The sequence below is a fragment of the Oryctolagus cuniculus genome, chromosome 7 (assembly GCF_051225735.1).
Source record: "Oryctolagus cuniculus isolate XC-2025 breed Fujian yellow rabbit chromosome 7, ASM5122573v1, whole genome shotgun sequence".
NCBI lineage: Eukaryota > Metazoa > Chordata > Mammalia > Lagomorpha > Leporidae > Oryctolagus > Oryctolagus cuniculus.
Genome location: NC_142873.1, coordinates 21,048,424 through 21,062,673, shown reverse-complemented (window position 1 = coordinate 21,062,673; position 14,250 = coordinate 21,048,424). Strand labels below are relative to the sequence as shown.

The 14,250-nt window shown below is 43.5% G+C and overlaps 1 pseudogene; it reads left to right on the top strand.

The window, feature by feature from the left end:
* The first annotated feature begins 10,733 nt into the window (after positions 1 to 10,733).
* LOC149125357 (high mobility group protein B1 pseudogene) lies at positions 10,734 to 11,306 on the top strand (annotated as a pseudogene).
* Positions 11,307 to 14,250: the final 2,944 nt, after the last annotated feature.

Sequence of the window (14,250 nt, the reverse complement as noted above, 5' to 3'; positions counted from 1 at the left end):
GCAAACTGGGTATGGAAGGAACATTCCTCAATACAATCAAAGCAATTTATGAAAAACCCACGGCCAACATCCTATTGAATGGGGAAAGGTTGGAAGCATTTCCACTGAAGTCTGGTACCAGACAGGGATGCCCACTCTCACCACTGCTATTCTATATAGTTCTGGAAGTTTTAGCCAGAGCCATTAGGCAAGAAAAAGAAATTAAAGGGATACAAATTGGGAAGGAAGAAACCAAACTATCTCTCTTTGCAGATGATATGATTCTTTATCTAGGGGATCCAAAGAACTCTACTAAGAGGCTACTGGAACTCACAGAAGAGTTTGGCAAAGTAGCAGGATATAAAATCAATGCACAAAAATCAACAGCCTTTGTATACACAGGCAATGCCACAGCTGAGAAAGAACTTCTAAGATCAATCCCATTCACAATAGCCACAAAAACAATGAAATACCTTGGAATAAACTTAACCAAGGATGTTAAAGATCTCTATAATGAGAATTACAAAAACTTAAAGAAAGAAATAGACGAAAATACCAAAAAATGGAAAAATCTTCCATGCTCATGGGTTGGAAGACTCAATATAATCAAATGTCCATTCTCCCAAAAGCAATCTGTAGATTAATGCAATTCCAATCAGGATACCAAAGACGTTCTTCTCAGATCTGGAAAAAATGATGCTGAAATTCATATGGAGACACAGGAAACCTCGAATAGCTAAAGCAATATTGTATAACATAAACAAAGCCAGAGGCATCACAATACCAGATTTCAGGACAAACAGGGCAGTTGTAATCAAAACAGCATGGTACTGGTACAGATACAGATGGATAGACCAATGGAACAGAATAGAAAGACTAGAAATCAATCCAAACATCTACAGCCAACTTATATTTGATCAAGGATCCAAAACCAATCCCTGGAGTAAGGACAGTCTATTCAAAAAATGGTGCTGGGAAAATCGAATTTCCACATGCAGAAGCATGAAGCAAGACCCCTACCTTTCACCTTACACAAAAATCTACTCAATGTGGATTAAAGATCTAAATCTACGACCTGACACCATCAAATTATTAGAGAACATCTAAGATATAGGCACCAGCAAAGACTTCTTGGAAAACACCCCAGAAGCACAGGCAGTCAAAGCCGAAATTAACATTTGGGATTGCATCAACTTGAGAAGTTTCTGTACTGCAAAAGAAACAGTCAGGGAAGTGAAGAGGCAACCGACAGAATGGGAAAAAATATTTGCAAACTATGCAACAGATATAGGATTAATAACCAGAATCTACAAAGAGATCAAGAAACTCCATGACAACAAAAGAAACAATCCACTTAAGAGATGGGCCAAGGACCTCAATAGACATTTTTCAAAAGAGGAAATCCAAATGGCCAACAGACACATGAAAAAATGTTCAAGATCACTAGCAATCAGGGAAATGCAGATCAAAACCACAATGAGGTTTCACCTCACCCCGGTTAGAATGGCTCACATTCAGAGATCTACCAAAAACAGATGCTGGTGAGGATGTGGGGAAAAAGGACACTAACCCATTGTTGGTAGGAATGCAAACTGGTAAAGCCAGTATGGAAGTCAGTCTGGAGATTCCTCAGAAACCTGAATATAACCCTACCATTCAACCCAGCCATCTCACTCCTTGGAATTTACCCAAAGGAAATGAAATTGGCAAACAAACAAGCTGTCTGCACATTAATGTTTATTGCAGCTCAATTCACAATAGCTAAGACCTGGAATCAATCTAAATGCGTATCAACAGTAGACTGGATAATGAAATTATGGGACGTGTGCTCTTTAGAATACTATACAGCAGTCAAAAACAATGAAACCCGGTCATTTGTAACAAAATGAAGGAATCTGGAAAACATGCTGAGTTAAATAAGCCAGTCCTAAAGGGACAAATATCATATGTTCTCCCTGATCAGTGACATCTAACCGAGCACCAAAAAGAAAAAAAAAAGGGATTACATAAATAAGACCAATGTCTGCTAATAATTGATATAATTAAAAAGGAGAGAATGATCCTACATGGGAAGCAGGATACACCGCAGACTCATAGAATGGTAAAAGCCTTAATTAGCACTCGGGCCTCAGAATCAGTCCTTAAGTCATTCGGATCTGGCTAAAAAGCCCATGAGAGTTTCACAGGCATGTAAAGCCAAAGCATAGTGGCAAAAAATGACCTAAATGAAAGATCTCTGTGAGTGAGATCCCAGCGGAAAGAACGGGCCATCAAAGAAGGCAATATCTTTCTCTGAAGGGAGGAGAGAACTTCCACTTTGAATATGGCCTTGTCTAAATAAAATTGGAGTTAGTGAACTCAAGAGGCTTCCATAGCCTTGGCAGCTCATGACAAGAGCCTCGCGTGGTTACTGACATCATAAATAAGAGTTTCAATTGTTAAACCAACAACAGGAGTCACTGTGCACCTGCTCCCCATGTAGGACCTCTGCCCTTAATGCATTGTACTATGACAATTAATGGTAAAACTACTACTCAAACTGTATTCTATACTTTGTGTGTCTTTGTGGGTGCAGTCTGTTGAAGTCTTTACCTGGTATATACTAAGTTGGTCTTCTGTATATAAAGATAATTGAATATGAATCATGAAGAAGAATGGGATGGGAGAGGGAGTGGGAGATGGGAGGGTTGAGGGTGGGAGGGAGGTTATGGGGGGAAAAGCTGCTATAATTCAAAAGTTGTACTTTGGAAATTTATATTTATTAAATAAAAGTTCAAAAGAAAAAAGTAACATCATAGTTACATTTGTAACTAGAATTAGTACATCTGTTTTTGTATCTTTATACTATATTTTAACACTTTGCTTTACTTAGGTTATTTTACTTTGGTTAAAAATGACTGATGTAGTTGAAATCTTTACTTAGTGTAAGGTTGGACTTTTATGTGCAAAGTTAATTGAAGGGGCCGACACGGTGGCACTGGCATCCAATATGGGACTGGAGGACTGGCAACTGGGACGGGGCAGGAGCATCTTGCAGGCTCCAGTCCCCTCTTTGGGATTTGGATCCTGGATTTGGATTGCTCCCCTGTCACCATCACTGAGTGGGTGGTAACTTGAAGGAAACAATATCATTCTGGCAAGAGCAGTCAGAGCAGTTGTAAAGCCCCCTCCTTTAATATCTGTGGACTTGCCACCAATTTAGCAGGGTCTTAAACAAGGTCAAATTAAACTAGCTTCCTCCGATGAACTTCTGATGCATGGTATCTATTATTGTGGTTGGCAAAATAAATCTGCTTTTATAGGCTGTTTGCTTTCGAAGGTGAAAACTCTTGGAAATTACATTTGGGTTCATTTTTCTGAGAACCTTTAGACAGGGACATGTGAGTGTTCTTGGGGATTGATGCTTTCCTCACTGGGTCTCTGGTTCTAACCAAATCTCTGATTCAATCCATCAGTCAATTGGTGGATCTCACAAAGCTCAGAGAGCTAATGTGGGGTTTTGGGGGAATAACTTGGGAGGAATCAAATTATGGAATATTTGAAATTCCCACTGATAAGGCTGGGCTTAGTCATGACAGGAGGGAGCCTGGGAAGGGCTTGAAGAGGAGGCAAAAAGGATACAATGATCCCTGAGAGTCAGCAGCAAATACTCAATGAAGAACCTATGCGGAGTCTGCCTGGGGTGAGCCAGGATCTCATCTGGTCTAATGAAGAACAATAGGTGTCTGTGTGCAAAAGTGACTGTGCCGTCCCTGATGCCCCCCACCCCCCAATTGATGCTGAAGTTGAAATTAGAAGGCTTCTCAAAATATGGGCCCCTATGCACATGAGTGCACTCTGCAGATTACTCATTGAACCTAAACTGCAGAGGAGAACTTATGCTTTGGGAAATGTGTCTACACAGCCTCCCACTGTGAACTGTGGATTTGAAGAGGCTTCACATATCACTCACAGATTCAAAAGCTCTTTCATTTCTGAAGCTGCTATGTGATCTTTAATTTGATTAAATAAAAAGCCTGCCTGTGACTATTGATTGGATGTTGAAAATGTGAGTATTATTGTGTTACACCTTGTGAGACTTTGGGGGCTCCACACAGACACGATGGGCTTTCACATTGATAATGATAGCTGTGCTTGTCTATGGCTTGATAGTTTACAAAGCATCTTCACATACACCATTGAAGCCTCAGAAAAGCATTGCTCAATAAGAAAGGAAGGCATTAATTCTTCCTTTCTATTAAGATGACAAAAATTATGAGGCTAGCCTTGTGGCATAACAGGTTAAGACACCACCTGCAATGCTGGCATCCCATATGGGCACTAGTTCGAGTCTGGGCTGCTGCTTTTCTGATCCCGCCCCGTACTAATATACTTGAGATGGCAGCAGGAGATGGCCCAAGTCCTTGGGCCCCTGCACCTGTGTGGCAGAGGTGGATGAAACTCCTTCATCCTGGCCAAGCCCCAGCCTTTGCAGCCATTGGGGAGTGAAGCAGCAGATGGAAGTTTCTCTCTCTTCATTTCAAATAAATAAAAAATCCTTTAAAAATAAACAAAAACAAAACCAAAAAGATGACACAATTAAAGCTGCAAGAGGTGAAGGTGTTTGTGTAGAGCTACAATGGTGCCCATGGCAGTGAAGTGCAGGGCAAATAGGGCCATGTGTTGCTAACTTTAAAAAGTGCTTTGCCAAGCAACTATAATTAAAAAAAACATTACCATTAAAGACATTTATTGAAGACTGACCAGTGTAGCCAGGCTCAGGAGGATGGAGAATCTAGTCTGTTTTTGTTATCAGGTTATCCGTTCTTCTACGTTCTCTTAAATATTACCCATGTTTGGCAGGCTCATGCCTTCACTCCCTTACTTCCTCCCTCCTTTTCAGTCAGCGAATTGTCCTTGAGCTTTTACCGGTGTCACAAGAATAAGTCAGTGGCCCGCCCTCTCTGTGAGCTGCTGACTCTGCTCAGCTGTGTCTGTGTGGTGTCTGGAGCTCACAAGATCACACACTGTTGGTCTTAGGCTTTCAAAGAGTTTGTTTCCAGGTTTGTGCTTTTGTATTCCAAGGTCACTTTCTGCATCTCCTTTGCTTTTTCTTTGGGGTCTTCCTAATAGCCACTTGGTTGGCTGCCTAGGGCTTTGCTGTCGTTTGGGAAGCCAGCAATCTCTGCTGAGCACCTGCCTGTGCTAGGAAGCATTGTTCTAGGAGCTGAGCGAAACTGGCAGATATTCCTGCCTGCACTGGGCCCACATGCCACTGGGGAAGAGACAGACACTAGGCTAATGAGTAACGAAGTCATTGCATTCTATATAAATAATGAATTTAAGCACGTACATAGTTACTGGGGTCTACACAGCAAGGAATGCTGTGAATAAACACAAAGCAGGAAAGAGAGCAAAAGAGTGCCATGGATGAATGGTGTGTACTGTTTATTTATAAACATTTATTTTCATCCTATTTGAAAGGCAGACACACACACACACACACACACAGAGAGAATTTTTCCATGCACTGGTTCATGTCTCAAATGTCCACCACAGCATGTCTGAAGCCAGGTGCCTGGAACTCAATCCATGTCTCTGAAGTGGATGGCATGGAACCAGGTACTTGAACCATCACTGCTGCTTCCGGGATACATAGTAGCAGGAAGCTGGGTTGGAAATAGAGGTCGGACTTGAACCAGGCACTGTGGTATGGGATGTGGGTATCCCATGTGGTGTTTGAACTACTGCACAGAACACTCCCATCCCCACCCCATGGTGTGCAACTTAAATCAGGAAAATAGTTTGGTGAGAGGGAACCACAGGAAGTGGGTATCTGAGTAGAGACCCAGAGGAGTGAGGGAGTCAGGCATGTGGACACAGAGGAAGGACTCTGAGAAAGGACAAGTGCAAAGGTCCTGAGGAGGGATGTCCTGCCTGCTCCCTGGGAGGCTGGAGAATTGGCTATGAAGTCAGAGAGAGAGAAGTGAAAGGTTTTATAGGCCTTTGTATGGATGCTGTACAGGGTTCTGCCTGACATCTCCAAGGTACCTAGACTCTGCCATGATGCAGGGAGATCTAAAATCAGCAGACCCAGGACATCCCTTGACTTGGCTAATTTTCTCTAGAAGTCCTTATACAAATCCATTGTCATTTGGGGCGTACTCTTGGTGATACATTTTGCTGCCTGTATCTTCCTAGTGCCCCCTGCCCTGGGTTGCAAGGCTATAGTTCTTTTCATGAGATTCCAACAACCCTTGGTTAGGGTGACTTCGTTTCTCTGTGTGTCTCAGAACATCTGCTAGCCTCCACTGGATTCATTCCATCATACATTAAGACAAACAACACTGATATCAGATAGACGGGTGCAGCAGGAATTTCAGTAAAAATATCAACAACTCCAAAGTGAAAGATAAACGCCTACCTCTGTGGTGGTATCCTTCATGCCTACTGTTAGTCTACACAAATGGTCTCCTTGGGCGTGCTTGCAAAACAACACTGTGTCTAAAACACAGCGGCATACTCTTCCTTCATTTACTTGCTACTTTGCCGTGTGTCTTCTAAGAGAGTATTTTCAGTAAAACAGGCAGTTTTGATCCCAGGAAGATGAAATGAATGATTATAGACTATTTGCTTGTGTCCCTAGTAAATCCCATCAATGTTTTTACCACATATTTCACCTCAAGACCATCTACAGAACCACCAGGAAAGAATAGTAGTAGCAATTTATCGAGAGCCTTTTTAAGGCTCTAAGGGAAGATGAACACTTACTGGAAAGGTATTGGCTACCCTAGCCATCAGTCAAAGGGCTGAAATGGAAAAGAAGGAATTCCAGGTGTTTGCGGCAGTGGAGCAACTGTGGGGGAACAGAGCTTCTTCTGTTTAAATCACTCGTCGCCTGTAAAATCACCCCAGAGCCTGTGTTCTGGCTTCAGAAGGTCAAGTTTGGGCAGATGTGCCTGTCATCTGACCTGTAAACTGGGCTGGGTAGGGATGGTTATAACCCATGTTGGCTACAATTGGTAGTGTACAGGTTCTTGCTTTTCCCGGGGGTCTTGGGGATTTGGCATCTACTGTATTTCCATAAGGTAATGAACCTGGGGGGTTGAAGGTTGCTTATCCTTTAGCCCTGGGCCAGAGGCTCCATGTTGGCATTTAGCACAAGGTTTCCCGTCGCTCCACTGCACAGCAAGATGACTCAAATTCAGGCAGCAGGGTGTAAAATCTCCTGTTGTAGGGTCAGGATTTACTCTATTTGCCTCTTATGGTCCCGCATGCGTCTCAGGGCACAGGTGGTGAAGAATGCTCAGGGGAACCCTTAACTTGGGGCTGTGGGGTCTCCATTCATTTCCTAAGTGAGTTTCTGTTCAGCAGACTCTTACTGTATGATAATTTTGTGCCACGAACTGTGCTAGGCCATTGTGCTGCAAAGCTAAGTCATGATTTGTGCCTTTGCATTGTCTACAAGCTGAGGTCCAGAGAGGTCTTCAGCCCTAGCGAGTGCTGAAGACATGGGAGAAACTTACAAAAGCTGAAGCCCAGGTTTTCCTTCAAACCAGGGAAGTCAGGCTCTGGGGGCGGGGCCCAGGCATAGTCTATGGTTAAATGCTTTGAAAACCCAGGATGCATTTGCACTGGAACACACAGGCTGGTTTGCATGATTGCCCAACAGAGCTACTTCGTGAAGGGAGAATGTGGAGTTGGACAGCCTCCACATAAGAGCAGAATGGAAAAATAATAAGAGTTAGAGCAGGAGCAGTGAATTCCTGAGATCAGTGTTCAGGAGAGCTGATGGCCTCTGGCTTCTGATGCACACACAGGAAGCTGTGTTGGAACAAGGGTAGACGCTCTGAAAGAGGGACAGAGTGGCCTATTGGTTAGGTGTGTTGTGCTCCAGGTCAGATGTTGCAGGGAGGATAGACCACGTGGTGAAGTAAATCAGTTTCTTGGGTTATGAGGCATTTCCTTTCTGTTCCCATGTTATCTCAAGGTGCCCAACTCAATCATTGCTAGCTATGGGACTAGGCTTTGAGTTGATGATGGGACAAAAGACACTGGAAAATTCTGTTTTTTTTTTTTTTCCCCCAGAATAGGATAGAGTCACTTGTGCAAAGATTGTCCAGGGGTGGCACTTTACATGAAAAGGAAACGGTCAACCACCTGGCTGTGGTTACAGGGCAGTGGGAATGTATTCTGGGACACAATTACTATCGTTACTTGTCTGCTCCGGGTTGTATACCTCAGGGGCAGTACGACTCTCTGAGCAAATCTTTGAAAGGACATTCTTCTTCCAGGGCAGGGAGGAACACAGTCTGTGTTGACTTAATTCCACCTTAACTCACAATGATATAGAAGGGACAGAAACAAGCCTGGGCTATTTCAGGCATTTCTTCTTGGTCTCAGGGTATGATATTCTCAACATATTCTATGGTTGCTGTGAGAGCCACAAGCAAGAAAATCAGGGAAGTGTGGGTTGGTCCAAGGCTTCTTATAAAACTGTCCTGTAGGACTTAGAGTGTGCGTGCAACATCATGGGTGAATGAATAATCATTTCCTGTAGAGAGAAAATGGCTTTGAATAGAATGTAGAATCTCAAATGGGCATATGAGAAAGGCATGCCAGGCCCTAACTGGGGCATTGTGCCCTAGGGAGTCAGTATTTTCAATGAGGAATTCTGGGAACAGGACAAAATCAAGAGAGGGATTGTCAAAAGATCCTGCTCCTGCTTGATTCATTCTCCGAGAGCCAAGTGTTTGCAGCTCCATGGGGCATCTGGTCTAGAAGGAAGATCCATAGCACTCTGTGTCATGAAAACACAGAAAACACAGTTCTGGTTCAATTTCTTCTAATAATTGACTCTGTGACCTTGGGAAATTGAGTGCTTCCAAAACTTTGAAAGATTATGACGAATGTGAGTTACTTTTATTTTTTATACTTACTTTCTCTCTCTGATTCTGTCTCTGTCTCTGTCTCTCTCTCCCTGCTTTCCTTCTTTAGAACAACTTCTTGGGGCTGGCGCTGTGGTGCAGTAGGTTAATCCTACGCCAGTGGCACTGGCATCCCATATGGGTGCTGGTTGGAGTCCCAGCTGCTCCTCTTCCGATCCAGCTCTGCTATGGCCTGGGAAAGCAGTGGAGAATGGCCCACGTTCTTGGGCCCCTGTACCTGCATGGGAGACGTGGGGGAAACTCCTGGCTCCTTGCTCCTGGCTTAGGATCGACTCAGCTCTAACTGTTGTGGCCATTTAGGGGGTGAACCCACGGATGGAAGACCCTTCTCTGTCTCTCCCTCTCACTGTCTGTAACTCTGCCTCTCAAATAAATAAAATCTTAAAAAAAAAAAACTGTCCTTAGTTTAGAAGATAGCACTTTCTCAATACTTCCTCAGACATATTTCAAAAACTCTGTGACTTGGGAATAATGCTATTATGGAATGAGAAACTACTGGAAATGCTGTTAGTTTCCTCTGCTGGAGAGGCTTGCACTGGGTACTCTGGGGGCAATGGTTTTAGGCCTGAGATGCCATCAAGGCTCTGAGCTCTAGCAGGGGGAAAAGCAATTAGATTCGTCCCAGTCCACTTACTCACTGGCACTTAAAGGCAGTCCTCATTAGCCTAAAGAGAGAAATGCCCCCAGAAGGGAGAATGTCCTGGTTGACTGTAGGGGGTATTAGTGTCCTCTGGAGCTGGCAGTCATCCAGTGATTCCCAGAAGACTAATGGTGAGTCTACAGGAAGAGGGGATTTAAGACCCATCCTGTACATATAGATCAGCATTTTTATGTTCATCACCCAAGATCACGCTTTTCTCTCTTAAGCAATTCTCTGCAGGAAAATAGCAATTATGTGAGTAACAGTTAAAGTAGATTTTGAATGGCAGGCAAGATTCAGCTGAGACTGAGCCTAGCTGGGAATCTCATCAGCTCCCAACAGTGATTTACTTTTTGGAAACTTCCCCAATACCTGGGAGAAGCTCATGGTTTCTGAATTTCCAGTCCTCCCCACGTGCTTGCCAGCTCTCATTGATTGATTCGCAGAATGCATCATTTTCATTTCAGGGCAGTCATTTTGTTCTGCAGGAGCTTGGATCTTGGGTGGTGGACCACAGGGACAGGAGGCTGCTGGAGCTGGGGCCCTTGATCACAGAGCCCTGGCGACTCAGCTGTGCTCCTGTGCACTTCCCAAGGCTCCAAGAGCTCCTCTGGTCTTAGTCTTGCTGTAGTCTCTTTCTTTCTTTTTTATTTTATTTTTTTTTTTTTATTTTTTGACAGGCAGAGGGGACAGTGAGAGAGAGAGACAGAGAGAAAGGTCTTCCTTCGCCGTTGGTTCACCCTCCAATGGCTGCCGTGGCCTGCGCACTGTGTTGATCCGATGGCAGGAGCTAAGTGCTTCTCCTGGTCTCCCATGGGGTGCAGGGCCCAAGCACTTGGGCCATCCTCCACTGCACTCCCTGGCCACAGCAGAGAGCTGGCCTGGAAGAGGGGTAACCGGGACAGAATCCGGCGCCCCGACTGGGACTAGAACCCGGTGTGCCGGCGCCGCAAGGTGGAGGATTAGCCTAGTGAGCCGCGGCACCGGCCCTTGCTGTAGTTTCACTGTTCCACCCTCCCCTCAAATTTTGGAATTATTCAGTTTCCCCTATAAGATACTTATGAGGTCTGGCTCCCGCTCTCTCAGCCATTGAAGCACATCGGGCTCCATAGAGACAGCGCCAGGACAAGTGAGAGCAGGACAGGCACTGGGCGACTCTGTGCCTCACTGAGGAAAAATAACTAAGCATGGGCAAAGGAGGTCCTAAGAAGCTGAGAAACAAATGTCATCCTATGCGTTTTTTGTGCAAATTTGCTGAAAGGATGCCCAAGAAGAAGGATCCAAATGCTTCTGTCAGCTTCTCAGTTTTCTAAGAGGTGCTTAGAGAGGGGGAAGACCATGTTTGCTTAAGAGAAGGGAAAATTTGAAGACATGGCAAAGGGGGACAAGCCTTGGTATTAAAAGAGAAATGAAGACCTAGATCCCTCCAAAGGGCAGACAATATAGAAGTTCAAGGATCCCAGTGCACCCAAGAGGCCTCCTTTGGCCTTTTTCTTGTTCTGTTCGGAGTATTGCCGAAAAATTGAAGAACACCCTGGCCCATTTGTGGGTGATATTGCACAGAAACTGGGAGAGATGTGGTATAACGCTGCTGCCAGTGACAGGCAGCCTGATGGAAAGGAGGCTGCAAAGCCGAAGGAAAACATCAAAGGAGACTGCCACAAACTGAGCATAGGGAAACCCGATGCAGCACAAAAGGGATCGTCAAGGCTGAAAAGAGCAAGAGAAAGAAGATGAGGAAGATGAAGATGGAAAGATGATGGCTTTATTTCAGTTTTTTTGGTGTCTGTAAAGCATTTAACCCCCCTGTACACAACTCACTCCTTTTAAAGAAAAAAAATGAAATTTAAGATTGTATAAGATTTGTTGTTAATCTGTAGAGTGTCTTTTTTTGTATAGATAACACACTACTGAATGTGCTCTTTTATAGCCCTGTCCTGGTGGTGTTTTCAGTAGCCACTAACCTTGCCTGGTACAGTTTTAAAATGGTATGGAAATTTAAAGCAGGTTCTTTTTGGTGCACAGCACAAGTTAGTTATACATGGGGATAGTAGTTTTATCATCTTCAATTGCTCTGATTCAGCTTATATGAAATGATTGTTTTCTGTTAACTGAATATCACTCTGTATTTGCAAAAAAAAAAAAGTTGCAGCTGTTTTGTTGACATTCTGAATGCTTCTAAGTAAATACAATTTTATTATTATTTTTTATTTTTATTTTTATTATTATTTATTTTTTATTTTTGACAGGCAGAGTTAGACAGTAAGAGAGAGAGACAGAGAGAAAGGTTGGTTCACCCCCCAAATGGCTGCTACAGCTGGCGCTGCGCCGATCCAAAGCCAGGAGCCAGGTGCTTCCTCCTGGTCTCCCATGCAGGTGCAGGGCCCAAGCACTTGGGCCATCCTCCACTGCCTTCCAGAGGAGCAACCGGGATAGAACCTGGCGCCCATATGGGATGCTGGCGCCGTAGGCGGAGGATTAACCAAGTGAGCCATGGAGCCGGCCCCTAGTAAATACAATTTTTAAAATTAGTATTGCCCTTTTCATAGGTCTGAAATTTTTCTTCTTGAGGGGGAACTAGTGTTGCTTTTGTCCATTTTGATCACATGGATTATCACAGTGTTGTTTATCTTTTCATGTAGTTAGCTGATAACAAACTTTTGTCTATACACTGCACTTATGATGGGAGAATAAAAGTTAAATGGATCCATAAATGAAACTACAAAATCTTAAGCAGTGGATAACAGATTACACATTGCTTGCTTACATGTAAAATCCTCTCACAGCATGGGATTATTAGAATTAAACATTTTGAAAGTCTGTTCTTGAAGGAGTAATAGAAAAGTATGTTCCACTCTTCACTTGAGGAATCTATATTTAGCTCCCATTACTATGTAATGGCAGTTCAGTTTTGCAGTTGCACATTAAAGAAGATCTGAGACTGTATCCCCAAAAGCATGAGCTGAAAATATAAGACTGCTGGAGTAAATTTTTTGTTAATCATCAGTCCCAGTGAAGGCTACGCAAGTGCTGGCTCTCTGTGTCCTTCCCATCTATCTAACTATGGACTGCTCGGGAAACTTGAGATGCCATTACAAGTAGTTTTGGTTAATGGGGCCAGCTTTGAAATTATGAAGCCACATTTAAAGTAGGGTAGATTTTCCTATATTGTGGTTTGTCCCTTTATAAAGCACATGGCCATTTAGGGAGAAGACACTTAAAACTTAGCAGCTCTGTATGATTTATCCAATTTATTTGAATTTGATTTTTCCTTACAAAATCTAAATTCATTCATCACAGTCATGTTTATCTTCTTAGCAGTTTAGGGGACAATGTGGCAATTTTGTGGTTTTTAGGATTATCGTTCTCTTAAATGCCAGTTTTTAAAAATAGCATTCATGTAATTTTACACACTTTTGAGATGGAGAGCTGTGTTGTTACATATTTTTGACTTGGATTCTTTCCAAGTAATTTATGTAAATTATGTAAATTTCAGGAGGAAGACTGAACATTGGAGTTCTGGATAATACTAATAAACTAATAATTTCAGAGGTTTTTTCAAGAGATAACATAAGTATATTCATTTGTGAGAGTCACTCTGTTACTTCATTTTTATTACTCAGGAGTGTGGAGAGTATATCACCAGACCTAAGATATGGGGGTTCCTTTTTTTTTTTAGATTATTTTATTTATTTGAAAGAGAGTTATAGAGAGAGGTAAAGACTGAGAGAGAGGTCTTCCATGCGCTGGTTCACTTCCCAGTTGGCTGCAATGGCTGGAGCTGTGCTGATCCGGAGCCAGGAGCCAGGAGCCAGGAGCCTCTTCCGGGTCTCCCACGAGGGTGCAGGGGCTCAAGGACCTGGGCCATCTTCTATTGCTTTCCCAGGCCATAGGAGAGGGCTGGTTTGGAAGTGGAGCAGCTGGGACTAGAACCTTCGCCTATATGGGATGCCGGCAGTTCAGGTCAGGGTTTTAACCTGCTGCGCCAGAGTGCCGGCCCAACGGGGCTCCTTTTTTTCTATTTCACATGTCTATGTCCATTCAATCATCTAGAGAGAGGTCATTCTTTTGTCTCCTCAACAATTGAAGATCAAGTACACTTCTTTGCCTCATCACAATTGTCTTCCCATCATGATCTTTCCTCTTGCCAGTCTGACCTCTAATTCCTAGCCCCATTCAACCCCTCCTCCATGGATTCATTCTGGACTTTCTTGCTCCGTCTTCTTTGGCTTTCTCTTCTCTGTTCTATGAGATTCATTGTGATATTTTTTTTCTATTCCTTTTTTGTTTTAAGATTTATTTATTTTGTTTGAAAGGCAGAGTTACAGAGAGGCAGAGGCAAAGAGAGAGAGAGAGGTCTTTCACCTGCTAGTTCACTCCCCAAATGGCTGCAATGGCTGGAGCTGGGCCTACCTAAAGCCAGGAGCCAGGATCTTCTTCTGGGTCTCCCACGCAGGCACAGGGGCCCAGGCACTTGGCTATCTTGTGCTGATTTCCCAGACACATTAGTAGGGAGCTGGATCAGAAGTGGAGCAGCTGGGACTTGAACTGGTGCCCATATGCGATGCCGTCACTTCAGCCAGCAGCTTTACCCGCTATGTCATAGCATTGGCCCCTGCTTATTAATTTTAACAGATCTTTGGTTGAGTCTTTGGATGGAATCTATGAAATCATGTCATCTGTAAACAATGACATTTTGACTGT